This window comes from Suncus etruscus, chromosome X, assembly GCF_024139225.1.
Source record: "Suncus etruscus isolate mSunEtr1 chromosome X, mSunEtr1.pri.cur, whole genome shotgun sequence".
Lineage (NCBI taxonomy): Eukaryota > Metazoa > Chordata > Mammalia > Eulipotyphla > Soricidae > Suncus > Suncus etruscus.
The window spans coordinates 118,478,069-118,491,604 of record NC_064868.1 but is presented as its reverse complement, the minus strand read 5'-3'; the positions used below and the strand labels follow the sequence as shown (position 1 = coordinate 118,491,604).

General features: G+C 37.4%; 1 pseudogene; it reads right to left on the bottom strand.

Moving 5' to 3' along the window:
- Positions 1-304: 304 nt before the first annotated feature.
- The window catches only part of LOC125999023 (RNA-splicing ligase RtcB homolog), a 30,978-nt pseudogene continuing 17,746 nt past the window's right edge, over positions 305-13,536 (bottom strand).

The window sequence follows — 13,536 nt, the reverse complement described above, 5'->3', positions numbered from 1 at the left end:
ATTTAACAAAATGTTCTTCAGGACATTTTTCAGGACATAGACAGAACTTGGTGTACAGAAGTTCACTGTGATGATTAAAGACTCTCAAGAACTAGGAAGTCTATGTCTTGATCTATCCCATGTCCAAACATTTTCCTCAGGAAAGGATCAATGCAGCTCCAGCGGAAAGTTGAATTTCCAGCTTAGAATACTCTGGGAAGAAGCAACTTCCCATCAGTCGCTTCAGAACAGGCAGTTGTAGGTGTGAGATAAGTGCGGGTCACTTCTGAAGAGCAAGTCAGTGAGGATTGGTGGTATTTGGCCTCTACCCTTTGATCACAGCAATTGATCTCTTTAATGGCCTCCCCTTCTTGCTGATCCCAGTATCATAACAGCTGTTCACCACATCAGTCACATTCTGCTTTTTTTCTATGTTTTATTTTATTTATTTATTTTTAATACATAAAATATTTAAGCACCATGATTACCAGCATGATTGTCAGTCACATTCTTATAGGACTCAGGAGCCTAACTCAGGACTCATAACCAGTTTGGATGAAAAAACACAGATGGCAATTCCCATATCTGTCAATTTATCTAAATAATCCTGAAAATCTATATTATGTGGAGATTTTGCTCATGATAATGCGTGACCATGGCACATTGTTCCAAAGGACTCAGTCATGCCATGCTCAGTGCCAGTAACTACCAGTTCCCGTGGTGCCACCAATGAGCACTGGCTGTCAAATGGCGAGGAGGAAAAAAATGGGTGGGTCCTTCTGTGTACCAACAGTATACACTCCTTTCTGTCCACCACACGCTTCTCCACTTTGGCAATATTGTGAGAAACATCAGAGATCAATCACATATAGGGTCAAGTCATCAGGGGTTGTGTTGAAGACCTTGACAAACATCTGGTGAGTTAGGAAGGTCATGGAAGAGTGGGTGACCCAGGTGTAGTTTCCACTTTCTGCCATTCCCCTGAGATAGTCCTGACCTTCTGGAGAGGCAATCCGAAACTGGCCAACTGACAGTTATTGACTGTGATATTGTCTCTCTTCATAGCTTTTTCCACCATCTTAGCCACCAGGGCATCTGTTACTACCTGGTAGCCCAGGTCTCTGCTTCTACTGTGGTTCAACACGCACACACACACACACACACACACACACACACACACACCACACACCTGTTCCTTATGGTTAATGCCCATTTTCTTTGCAGCATATTAATTAAAATCTCATCAACAACCTGGATTTCCGCATAGTGGTTGCTTGGTCTAAGGGTCCCCAACTGAGGCAGGCCTCTTTCCTTGCCCCTGGCAGAGATGTTGTTGGGGTCAGTTTGAAGCATCCTCCTGTACTCCTCACATTTTTGCTCTTTGTCCTTAGCCCAGGTATAGCCTCTTCTCAAGGACCAGTCTACACCTATCAAAAGCCTCCTCCATGTCTTTGGCATTCATTCATTGGGATGACACCTATTGAGTCCACACCAACAGGAATATGATCAAACATGGCCTGGACAAATTGTTTCTTCACAGGCTGAACATCATTTTTATCTAAATGGGTTCTTAGCAAGAGGACACCACAGTTCATATCAAATCTAACACCAGCTAGGGACACCACTGCTTCAGGCTCCTTCATATCAAAGGCTGCCATATTTCCAAGAGCAAACCCATAACCTGAATGAATATCAGAAGCCCAAAAGACCTATAAACAATCACAGGCAGAGCTGTCATGTTGCCTATATGCTTCATAGCAGGCAGAAGCCATCAATATCACCACCTTGGCAGGCATTCTTCAAACATTAATTTTTCCAGAGAAAAACTCCTTCAACCTGCACATTTGTCATGAAGCCCTTTATTACCATCCAAAATTTTTAATTAATTTTTCCAAGGACTGCATTATTATTATATATCATCATTATAGTTGTGACTCATAGAGGCAGAGGCAACTCAAGGACCCACCTCATGTCATTTACTTGGTGGTAAAGTTTTTTTTTCAGATCTGTTGCCCAATTACTTTTATTGAGTTGTTTGTGCTCTTCTCACTGAATTTTAGAGTACTTTTTATATATTAGAAATAGAAGTACTTTGCCAGATATAGACATTATGAATATTTTCTTCTGTGAATTTTCCTTTTATTAACTTGACATTATCTTTCAAAAAGCACATAATTAAAATTTCTATAAAGTCCAATTGAACATTTTGTTTTTAATGGGTTGTGCTATTTGTATCATATTCAAGTAATCATTAAGTCAAGGTTACTAAGATATTTTTACTGTTCTCTTCAAAGAAATTTACAGTTTAAATTTCATATTTATTTCTATCATGAATTTTATTTACTTTTGTAAATTTTTCTCAAGTATGAGTTGAAATGATTTTGATCATAGTGCTATTAAGATGACAGAATACTTTTTATAATTTTTGTGTAAACATAGATTTACTCTTAAAGATACTTAAGAAATAGGAGCCGGGAAGGTGGCGCTAGAGATAAGGTGTCTGCCTTGCAAGCACTAGCATAGGACGGACCGCGGTTCGATCCCCCGGCGTCCCATATGGTCCCCCCAAGCCAGGGGTGATTTCTGAGCGCATAGCCAGGAGTAACCCCTGAGCATCAAACGGGTGTGGCCCCAAAACAAAAAACAAAACAAAAATAAAAACAAAAAAGATACTTCAGAAATAAAATTATTGGGCCAGTGTTCAAGTTGTATAACAGATGACTCGCAGGTGAAATGTCTTGAGTTTGATCCCCCAAAGCACGTGGCCCACCATCATATGTAGTCCTTGCAGTACTTTGAAAATCACCATCCAGAACATTCCTGGCTATTTCAGGAGCAAGCTATTCTAGAGGTAGCCCCATACCAGCCACCCACCCAGTACTACCAGATGTGACCCCTATACAAAAAACTTTAAAAAGTCATACATGAAGCTTCTGCTTCAAGTATTATCATTTTGCATAGATACATAGTTTTAGCTGGTGTCATTTTCTGTCTGCTTAGAATATCATTTATTTATTATAATTATGGACTGCTTACTACCCTTTTAAAGTCCAAGATGTCTTTACTTCCTTTTATTATTGTGGTTAAACATAGAATTTATTAAATGAGATGCTGAAATGAATTCTAACATATAGTTCATCAGTATTATCACTGTTATTGCAGCCATCACCACACCCATCTCTACAGCTCTATTACTCAAACAGAACTGACAACTTCTGTATTATAAAGCTGTTCATAACTTTCCATTCTTCACTTCCATCAGTCCCAAAACTCTCTCTAAAACGAAAAGATGCTTCCTTACTTTTGATTATCAAACCATTGGTTATGCAGAGCTTACTATATACAGGTTGATTCTAATATTACTATGTTCCTTAGTATTTTCCTTATTGAGTTCCTTAACTACTTAATACCTTCCTTTTTAATTATTTTCTTTATTGACTTCCTTAGTATCTGAGTTTATTTTCTGTTTACTTTATTAGAAAAATACTTCAGGGAAACTTAAAGACTTGTAAATGGACCAAAACCAAAAGCAAATAATTCTTAGATTTAACATGTGGCAGCTTTTCAATTACCACTGATTGGGCCAGAGTGATAGCAGAGCAGTAGAACATTTGCCTTCCTGTGGCCAACTCGAAACGAACCTGGGTTTGGTTTTCAGTTTTCCATCTTTCCCGTAGCCTGCGAGGAATGATTTATGAGTGCAGATCCAGGAGTAATCACTGAGCACTCTCAGGTGTGACCCAAATATAAGAAAAGAAAGGAGAAAGAAAGAAAGAAAGAAAGTAAGAAAGAAAGAAAGAAAGAAAGAAAGAAAGAAAAGAAAGAAAGAAAAGAAAGAAAGAAAGAAAGAAAGAAGGAAGAAAGAAAAGAAAGAAAGAAAGAAAGAAGAAAGAAAGAAAGAAAGAAAGAATGAAAGAAAGAAAGAAAGAAAAGAAGAAAGAAGAAGAAAAAGAAAGAAGAAAGAAAGAAAGAAGAGAGAGAAAGAGAGAGAGAGAGAGAAGAAAGAAAGAAAGAAAGAAAGAAAGAAAGAAAGAAAGAAGAAAGAAAAGAAAGAAGAAAGAAAGAGAGAGAAAGAGAGAGAGAGAGAGAGAAGAAAGAAAGAAAGAAATGAAAGAAAGAAAGAAAAAAGAAAGAAAGAAAGAAAGAAAGAAAGAAAGAAAGAAAGAAAGAAAGAAGAAAGGAAGGAAGGAAGAAAAGTAAATACATTACCAATGACAAATATTTTTATATTTTATTTAAATACAAAAAAATTAGAATAATAATCACACAAATAAAATGTGATTCTTATCCTAGAAACAGCCTGTAAAAAGTATACCTATTTATGAACCGAATCTCAGTGTAGCCATTTAAAAGCCTGTGTCTAGCTTTATTTTTTAATTTTGCTTTATTTTTGCTTCTATTTGCTTGGTTGAAGGCACTGAGTCATGGAAGATGTCTCTAGATTCAATTTCATGAAGGGTTGTCTTATGCCATGAACATAATTTATTAATTGATGTATGATAGCAAGATATTTGATTAATTTTGAATGAACTTTTGTTTAAAGTGTAATACAGGTATCATCTGTGTTCTTTTTTTTCACAAATGACAAACAGGCCGGAAATATTAACCCTAACATGATTGCACTTAGGCTAGCAGCAAAGCTAATAATTTTATTAAGATTGTTAATAATAATAATAATAATAATAATAATAATAATAAGATTGTTTGAGCATACAGAACTGCTAGTGATGGGGGGGTTAAAAAAAGATCTGAGTGGAGCTGGTGCGGGCTGGCTCCTGGCAGACCTCCGTACGTGCCAGGGGCCTCTTGGCCTGGCCTAGGGTAGGCGGGCCCGGACCTGGGTCTCCCAACCCCCCTCTTCCCCTTTCCTCCGGATCTCCAGGTGGGTTCTTGGGAGGACTTGATGGGGCACCCTGGGTTTTCCCCACTCCCAGGCCAGCCCCAGAGATTGGCTTAGTTGGTGGAATTTGATCTGGGGGGTGGCAGATAGCTACTCAGTTATACTCAGGCTGTCACTGGCAATTTCATACCAGTCTACATGTTGCAAACCGCGCGGGGTTTACTCCTCCCACCATCAGTACCCCAGATTTACCCTTCTTAACTTCAGTAACACACAGTTCTAATCTCAGACCAAAGACATACAGTGGATCTAACAATCCCAGAACTATTTAGAAGGACACAAATTGAACACATATTGAACACATATATCTTTTGAATATTTTATGAGTATTTTCTTTAACAGCTGTAACTCTCTATATATTCTTCTACCATGATGTTTCTATCCACTTTTCATCTTGTCTCTTCTTTGTAAGCTGTTCAGTAAGGATTGTTGGTGGAACTGTCCCTCAGTTTAATGCCTATGATTGAACTATGCCATGGAAATTGCTGGTCTTGTTCCTATTGCCTCCAGATGGGCCGATAACGCTTCATGGCATTGATCCTTGTTTGCATAGACACATTAAAATGGGAAAACACTATACATACAGATAAGTTCTTATCTAATAAATCTCAGTACAATGTACCTTACTCCCTGAACATTGATATAATGACCTGGCACAGGCCTCAGAAGAATGGGCATCCTCCATTCACGCCAGAACCAGGCAAGCTATCTACGAAACATCCAAGGTCTTTTATAGCAACAGCTGGAAGCAGTCCTCTACCAGGAAAGACACTACCAAGGGTCTGACATCGACCTCCTAAAAAGAGACTTCCGTTTACACTGAGAAGACTTGACAACAACAATGACCTGCTCTACAGGACATGGTTCTCTCTAGTGCCCCTTAAGTGTGAGGTGAAACGAGAGGATGCTCTGCACCATCCTGACTGCAATATGGGATATGCAGACTCCAAGATCTTTAATACAGAAGCATGATACCAACAACAGAGACTATGTGAGGAATGGAGATGTATTGCCACTACAGACGATGACTTGGATTGGACAAACTAGTGTGCCTGGAGCCTAGAGTCAGTCCTGTGCCAGGAAACTTCAGGGGTAGGGTTTCCTTGTATTTAGACCATAATTTTTCTTTCCATGTCCCTTATATTTTGGTGGGCCTATGCAAACAAATTCCACTCTAACACCATTTTTTACTATGTTCTCTTGACTCCAATCCTTAAGAAAAACAACCCACTAAAACTTTTGAGGTTAACTTAAACTAGTAAGCATGTGCATGGAACTAGAGAAATGTACTTTGCCCTCAATGTTTAAGGAGTTACATAAGTCTAATGACTTTAGATTATATTGTGTGCTGCTAAGAAATAGTATGTACTACAACTGGGGATTTGATGGACAAAGTAATTGTATTGTACATGGGTTCAGTTTTGTTTTTCTTAATGTTTTTTGGCTGAAAGTTCAAGGCTGGGATATCATCGATGGGACTACCGAGAATTCTGTTTATGGGTGATTGTGCTTCCACTGTAACTTTACCCTGTCCTCTTTCTTTGCATCTTTGTTGTCATAATTAAAATTTAAAAAATAAAAAATAAAAATAAATAAAAATAAAAAAATAAAAAAAAAGATCTGAGTGGCCTTTAAGAGAGGCTCAAAGAAATATCCTTTCGGATGCTCATGAAGTCATGTCTCAAATAATACTACATTCCTATCAGTTTTCCCATTTCTCTGAATTCTCAATGCATGAACAGACAGCCAAAGTCTTTGGTGGTTGTTTTTTGTTTGTTTGTTTGTTTGTTTTGTGGATTCAGGCGGCTCCTAAGCCTCCTGCCCTACCTGTTGAGTACAGGAAGTTAAGGCCTCTCAAAATGTCCTCCCTTGGAGGTACAGGTGGCTAGGGCCTCTTTAGTCTGGTGCTCTTCTTTGTTCTCAGGGTCAGAGTTCCTTACACAAGGGTGGACATAGCACCCAGGTGAGCCATCTGCAAGTGAGATGTGAGATCTACAAGTAAAAAAATGTGAGGCCAAGGGATATAACAAACAATTAGGTATGCCTGTTATATGTATGCAAGATCCCTATTTGATCCCCAGTACTACATGGCTCATTGAGAATCAAGTCAGATTTATCTCCAGAGTCCCCTGAGGACCATTAGGCATGGCTTTTTTTTTTACCAACTGATTCGATAATGCAACACACTTTCTTTTTTATTGATATCTTTATTTATTTAAACACCTTAATTACAAAGATGATTGCAATTGGGTTTCAGTCATGTAAAGAATACCCCCCTTCACCAGTTCAACATTCTCATCACCAATGTCCCAAATCTCCTCCTCCCCACCCCACCCTGCCTGTACTCTAGACAGGCTTTCCACTTCCCTCATTCATTCACATTGTTATGATAGTTCTCAATATATTTCTCTAACTGCACTCACCACTCGATTGTAGTGAGCTTCATGTCATGAGCTGGACCTTCCAGATCACCTCGCTTTGTCTCTGAGAATTATTGCAAAAATGTCTTTTATTTTTCTTAAAGGGCATGACTTTGATGGCTTCCAGACACCGCTGAGGTAATCTCAATGATCTCAGGTATTACAAATTCCAATTCATACTGCATCCTAGGTCTTACAATCAAAAGATCTGGCCTGATTGACCAAGTTAACACTGCGAAGTGACTGCTATGAGCAGTCACAGCTCTGCTGTGCATGCTATCACTGACTTTCTTGAGCATTGCTTAGAGGTCTCAAATAAAAACAATGAAATAAAGTTTGACACCTTATGAAAAGTACCAACAGGGCCCGAGAGATAGCATGGAGATAAGGTGTCTGCCTTGCATGCAGAAGTACAGTTGTTCAAATCCTGGCATCCCATATAGTCCCCAGAGCCTGCCAGGAACGATTTCAGAGTGTAGAGCCAGGAGTAACCCCTGAGCGCTGCCGGATGTGACCCCAAAAATATGTACCACCAGAATGTGCTTAATTGCTATAATTAAAGGAGACAGCTGACAAGCTCATGTACAAGTTCAATATGATAGTTCACAGTGAGTGTCACTTCGCAGTGAGTTTCACAATCAAACATGCAAGCACAACAACTAAAAATGAGTGCATCCATAAGCAAGGACATTTAAACAGTAATAAAGAATATCCCTGAGAATAAAAGCTCAGGACGAGATGGGCTTAATGATACATTTTATCAAATATTCAGAAAAGATTTACTACCATTGATCCTTAAACTCTTCCATAATATTGAAGATATGGGAATTCTCTCTAATACCTTCTATGAAGCTAACATTATGCTGATTCTCAAAATTGCAATATATTCATTCTACCAAGAAACTACAGAAAATCTCACTGATAATCTTTGAAGAAAAAACTCCTCAAGAAAATCTTAGCAAATCAAATCTAACAGCACTTCAAAAATTGTCTATCATGATTATGTGGGTGTCATCTTGGGGATGCAAGCATGGTTTGATATGCACGAATCAGACAATATTACACCACATTAGTAAAAGAAAAGATGAAAACTATATGATCTTATCAATCAATGCAGAGAAAGCATTTGACATGATCTCTATTTGCATATAAGATTATATAAATTAAAGACCCTAAGGATGCCACAAAAAAGCTTCTAGAAACAATAAATCAATACAGTAAATTGTCTGGCTACAGAGTCATTACATAAAAATCAGTAGCACTCCTTTATACAAATAATCGAACAATAGAGAAAAAAGAGATAAAATAGTCTATTTCATTGTCTAGTCCAGCCTTTATGGAAAGCAATATGGATATTCCTCAAAAAACTGGAAATTGAACTCCCATAAGGAGTTCCCTAGGAACACAAAATATAATTCAAAAATACCTTCCTTACACCTATATTCATTGCATCACTATTTAAAATAACTAGACTCTGGAATCAGCCCAAATGCCCTTCAACAAATAAATGGCCAAAGAAACTGTGGTACATATACACAATGGAATATTATGCAGCCGTCAGGAGAGATAAAGTCATGACATTTTCTTATACAAGGATGGACAGGAAATCTACTTTGCTGAGTGAAATAAGTCAAAGGGAGAAAGGTAGACACAGAACAGTCTCACTCATCTATGGGTTTTAAGAAAAACAAAAGACATTACTGTAATAATGCCCAGAGACAGCAGAGATGAGGGCTAGAAGGATTGGCTCTGGATTTGAAACTCACCGCAAAGAATGGTGAGTGTAGAGAGATGAGTAAATTATCATGACAATGTTAATGAGTGAAAGTAGTAGAATGCCTGCCTGGAATACAGGCAGGGGGTAGGGAAGGAGGGACATGGGGGACATTGGTGGTGGGAATGTTGCAGTGGTGAATTGGAAGTTTTCTTTTTATGACTGAAACCCAACTACAATCATGTATGTAATCATGGTGCTTAAATCAAGAAAAAATTAAGATTATTCCATTTAAAATAGTGTCAAAAACCATCAAATACCTAGGAATCAATTTAACAAAATAGGCGAGAGACCTATATCATAAAAACTTCAAAACACTTAATAAAGAAATGGAAAAGAGCCCATGATCATGGATGTGAAGAAATAATGGTATCAAAATAACTATCTTGCTTAAACTACTATACAGCTTCAATTAAATCCTTACCCAAATACAGAAAACATTCTTCAAGGATTTAGAACAATTATAAAGTTTGTGTAGAACCAAAAAAGACCTTGAAAGTCAAAAACATTTAAAAAAGAAACAAGAAACTGGGAGGTATCTCATTATCTAACTTGAAGCTGTACTGCACAGCCATAGTGATTGAAACAAAGACAAATGTTCAGACCAATGGGTCAAAATAGAATATCCATTGACATACTCCCAAGTACATGGTCAATTAATATTTGACAAAGGATCTGAGAACATTAAATGGAATAAAGACAGCCTCTTTAACAAATGGTGCTGGTACAATTGGATAACCATATGTAAGAAATTAAAGCTGGATCTGTATCTCACACCTTACACAGAAGTCAATTTAAAGTGGATCAATGACCTTTGATTCATAAAGTACATTGAGAGAAACAGGCATAGCTCTATAAGAACTAAACCTCAAAGGGATTTACAAAGATAGGATGCCAATGGCAAGAAAATGGGACTGCATCTAACTAGAAAGTTTCTTTATGGAAAAAAAGAAATATGGGATAACTAAAGGACAGATGACTGAGTGGGAGAATATATTTTCATTTAACACAACAAATAGAGGGTTAATTTCTAGTATATAAAAGCACACAGGCTAACCCTGCAAAGTCTAAAAACGCATTAAAATGGGGAGAAGAAATGAATAAAATCCTCTGGGAGGAAGACCAACCAATGGCCAACAGGCACATCAAAAATTGTTTATCATTCTTATATGTATAGAAATCCAAATCAAGAAGGCAATGAAATATCATCTTACACCAATGAAGATGGCATATATAAAATTATTGAAAATTTTTGTTGGTGGGATGTGGTACAAATGGAACCCCATGCACTGCTGGTGGGAATGCTGCCTTGTGCAACCAATTATGGAACATGGAATGGAGGATTTTCAGTAAACTCAGATTAGATCTGCCATATGACCCAACAACCCTATAGTTTGGTATATATCCCTAGAACAACAACCAAAAAAGCACTCATGCAAAAAGATGCATGCACACCACTAATGATTGCAGCACTCAGTATAATAGCTAAGAGTAGGAATCAACATAGATGTCCAACAATAGAAGAGTGGATCATGAAGATGTACATTTATACAATGGAATACTACACAGCTGTAAGAAACGATGCCATCATGAAGTTCTCTGCAACATGGATAGAGCTGGAAGATATTATGTTAAATGAAGTAAGCCAAAAGAAGGATAAATACAAGATAGCATCATTTTTATGGGATAGTAAAAGATACTACATGAAGAAATACAGTAGCTTAAATAGGGGTTGTCAAGAACACTCTATGCCTCAGAATATAGTGAGGAGAAGAAAAATGAGTAGGGGAGGAGAAAGACACATATAAAATGTTGGGAAATAGTGGCTAAGTGGTCTCTAGTGCATTGGTGGTATTAGGAAAAGACATAACTAAATATCCAAGTCAGAGTCAGCAACAATGAAATCACACGACCCAAGTGTTGAGAAACAAACTTAAAAATGTGCCTGTTATGATGGCAGGCTGGGATGGAGGAACGATGGTATGGGGCTCATTCTGGTAATATTGGTAAAGGGAGTTTGACACTGGTAGTGGGATTGGTTCTGTAGCATTGTATAACTGAAACCCAGCTATGAATGATTTTGTAAATCACAATGATATAAGTATTTAAAAAAAGCATGACTAAATACAGACAGTACACGAACAACAACATTGAATAGAAAGGAATGGCAGAGAATAATTTGCAAAGGTTTCTTTGTTTTGCCCTTATCCTATTGTGTTCAGGGCTTACTCCTGGCTCTGCACTCAGGAATCATTTTTGGTGGGACTCTGGGGAACATTTGTGTACCTAGGACCAAACCCTGGTCAGTTGCATGCAAGGCAACTGTCCTACCCACTTGCGCCCCTGAAAACTTTTTGAGCATATTAACCTGCAGTAATATTTGATATACTACATGAGTTTGGACTTTTATGTTTCAATATATTTTAGAGCAAATTCAGACACACGGATATTTGTCTTAAACTCTTTTCACAGTACTCTAGGGTGTAGAGCATGTCATTTGGTGTTTAAGAATTTATTCTGAAGCTCTATTTCTTAGATTTGTTCCTGACTCTGAAACTAGCATAACTGGATCACCTTGGACTCAACCTGCTTGTGTGTCCTGTTTGTCATTTGTAAAATGTGGTAAAATAATACCTCTTTCACAGTGTTGCATTGAGGGTTAATTAATTTAATCCATAAAGTGTCTACATAGCAACTGAACATTGAGTTCATATTTGCCATTATTACAATGGTTGAGCGACTTATTAGAGGATGTTAAAGACACAGAAACAGCATGTTCCACACTCAGAAAGTTCACAGTCTCATGGAAAATATGGTCAAGAAATTAATAGCTGCTTTTAGAAATACCAAATCTCATTGTGGGAGAAACATTGGGAGTGTCTAATAACTTAGTACAGTTTTAAAGCCAGCTTATTCAATTAAGAGCAACATATTCTGATAATATTAACGATAAGAAGCCAGATTAATAAGGTTTATGTTAGTATTGACAAGGAGACTCGAAGACCGGAGATAGCATTGTTTTACTAAGTTAACTTCCATACTTTTTCAACAAAGACTTAGTATATGAAATTAACAATTGTATCAGTAGTCAAAGTGCATTATTTCAGTTAGAATAGAACCAGTTGGACAGAGAATTCATACACTTCCTTTATGAATATGCTTCTCTGTCAAATAAGATGGTTTCATCCTGAGAGAGTGGAAGAAAAAACAAAAAGAAAAGGAAAAAGAAAAGAAAAGAAGGAAAGAAAAGAACCTAAGATCTAATGTTGCTCTGATCCTGAAAAAATTTAATAAGCTTGAAATTTTATCAGAATCATTTAGGGCTTCCTGATGGATGAAAGAGAATCAAAATATATTAATAATAATATTTGATTGATAATATAATTTACTCTGGGGAATAGCTGTTTCAATGCTGTAACCTTTCCTTTTCCAAGCCAGACAAGTCTGTTCGATTAAGATATTGGTTACTTTTTATAAACTAGTTTTTCTCTCTCAGAAGTAGTGAAGATGACAATTTATGTTGCAATCAGTTATTTTGTATGATTCATGAAGAAACACTTTAAAAATAACTTTGAAATAAAGACAGAAAACCGTTTCTTCATGATGGTGAGTCATCATAATTATTTTCGAACATTTGGTAAATCCTATTTCTGTGGATTTTAAGATGTACTGTAAAGCCCTCTCAGAGCTTGTTTCAGACCCTCTTGTACGAATTCTCCAAAGGCTTCACTTGGTGAAGAAAATGGCCTTGAGGTATTAAGCATAGTCTGAGACCATGCTGTTATTTATGTGTTCCTGCCCTCTCCACATCTTTTCATTTTCTCTTCTGAAAAATGTTCAAAGAAATCAAGGGCTTATTTGGAGAAATTAAAGTAATTGTAAAGAGACAAAACCTGGGTCAGTAACCCTTCCAGCATGGCATGTTCTATGTTTCAAGGCTCCAGGGGCAAGACAGTGCATGCATTTCAAGTTTCTGTCTTCACGAAATACAGTGGAAAGTTACCTTATAGTTCTTAAAGTAAGGGATGATGTTGGAGCTTTATATATATATTTAAATTTTTATTTTGGTTTTTGGGTCACATCTGGCAGCTCTCAGAGGTTAGTTACTCCTGGCTCTATGCTCAGAAATCACTTCTGGCAGGCTTGGGGGGACCATATGGGATGCTGGGATTCGAACTACCGTCCTTCTGCATGCAAGGCAAATGCCCTTCCTCTATGCTATCTCTCAGGCCCCATTTGTTTTTTAAGCATGGTAGAGAATATGACAGTGATAAGCACAGCCACAGGATATATTTGGGATTTATTATAGATTTGCTTAGCTGAATTGCATTTAACATTTTATTTAGTTAAACATTCTTGATTTACATAGTTAATGACAGTTGAGCTTTAACCAGTGTCAACTCCCATTACCAATATTGCCATATTCCATCACACCCCACCCCTCACCTTCTGCCTGCCACCTT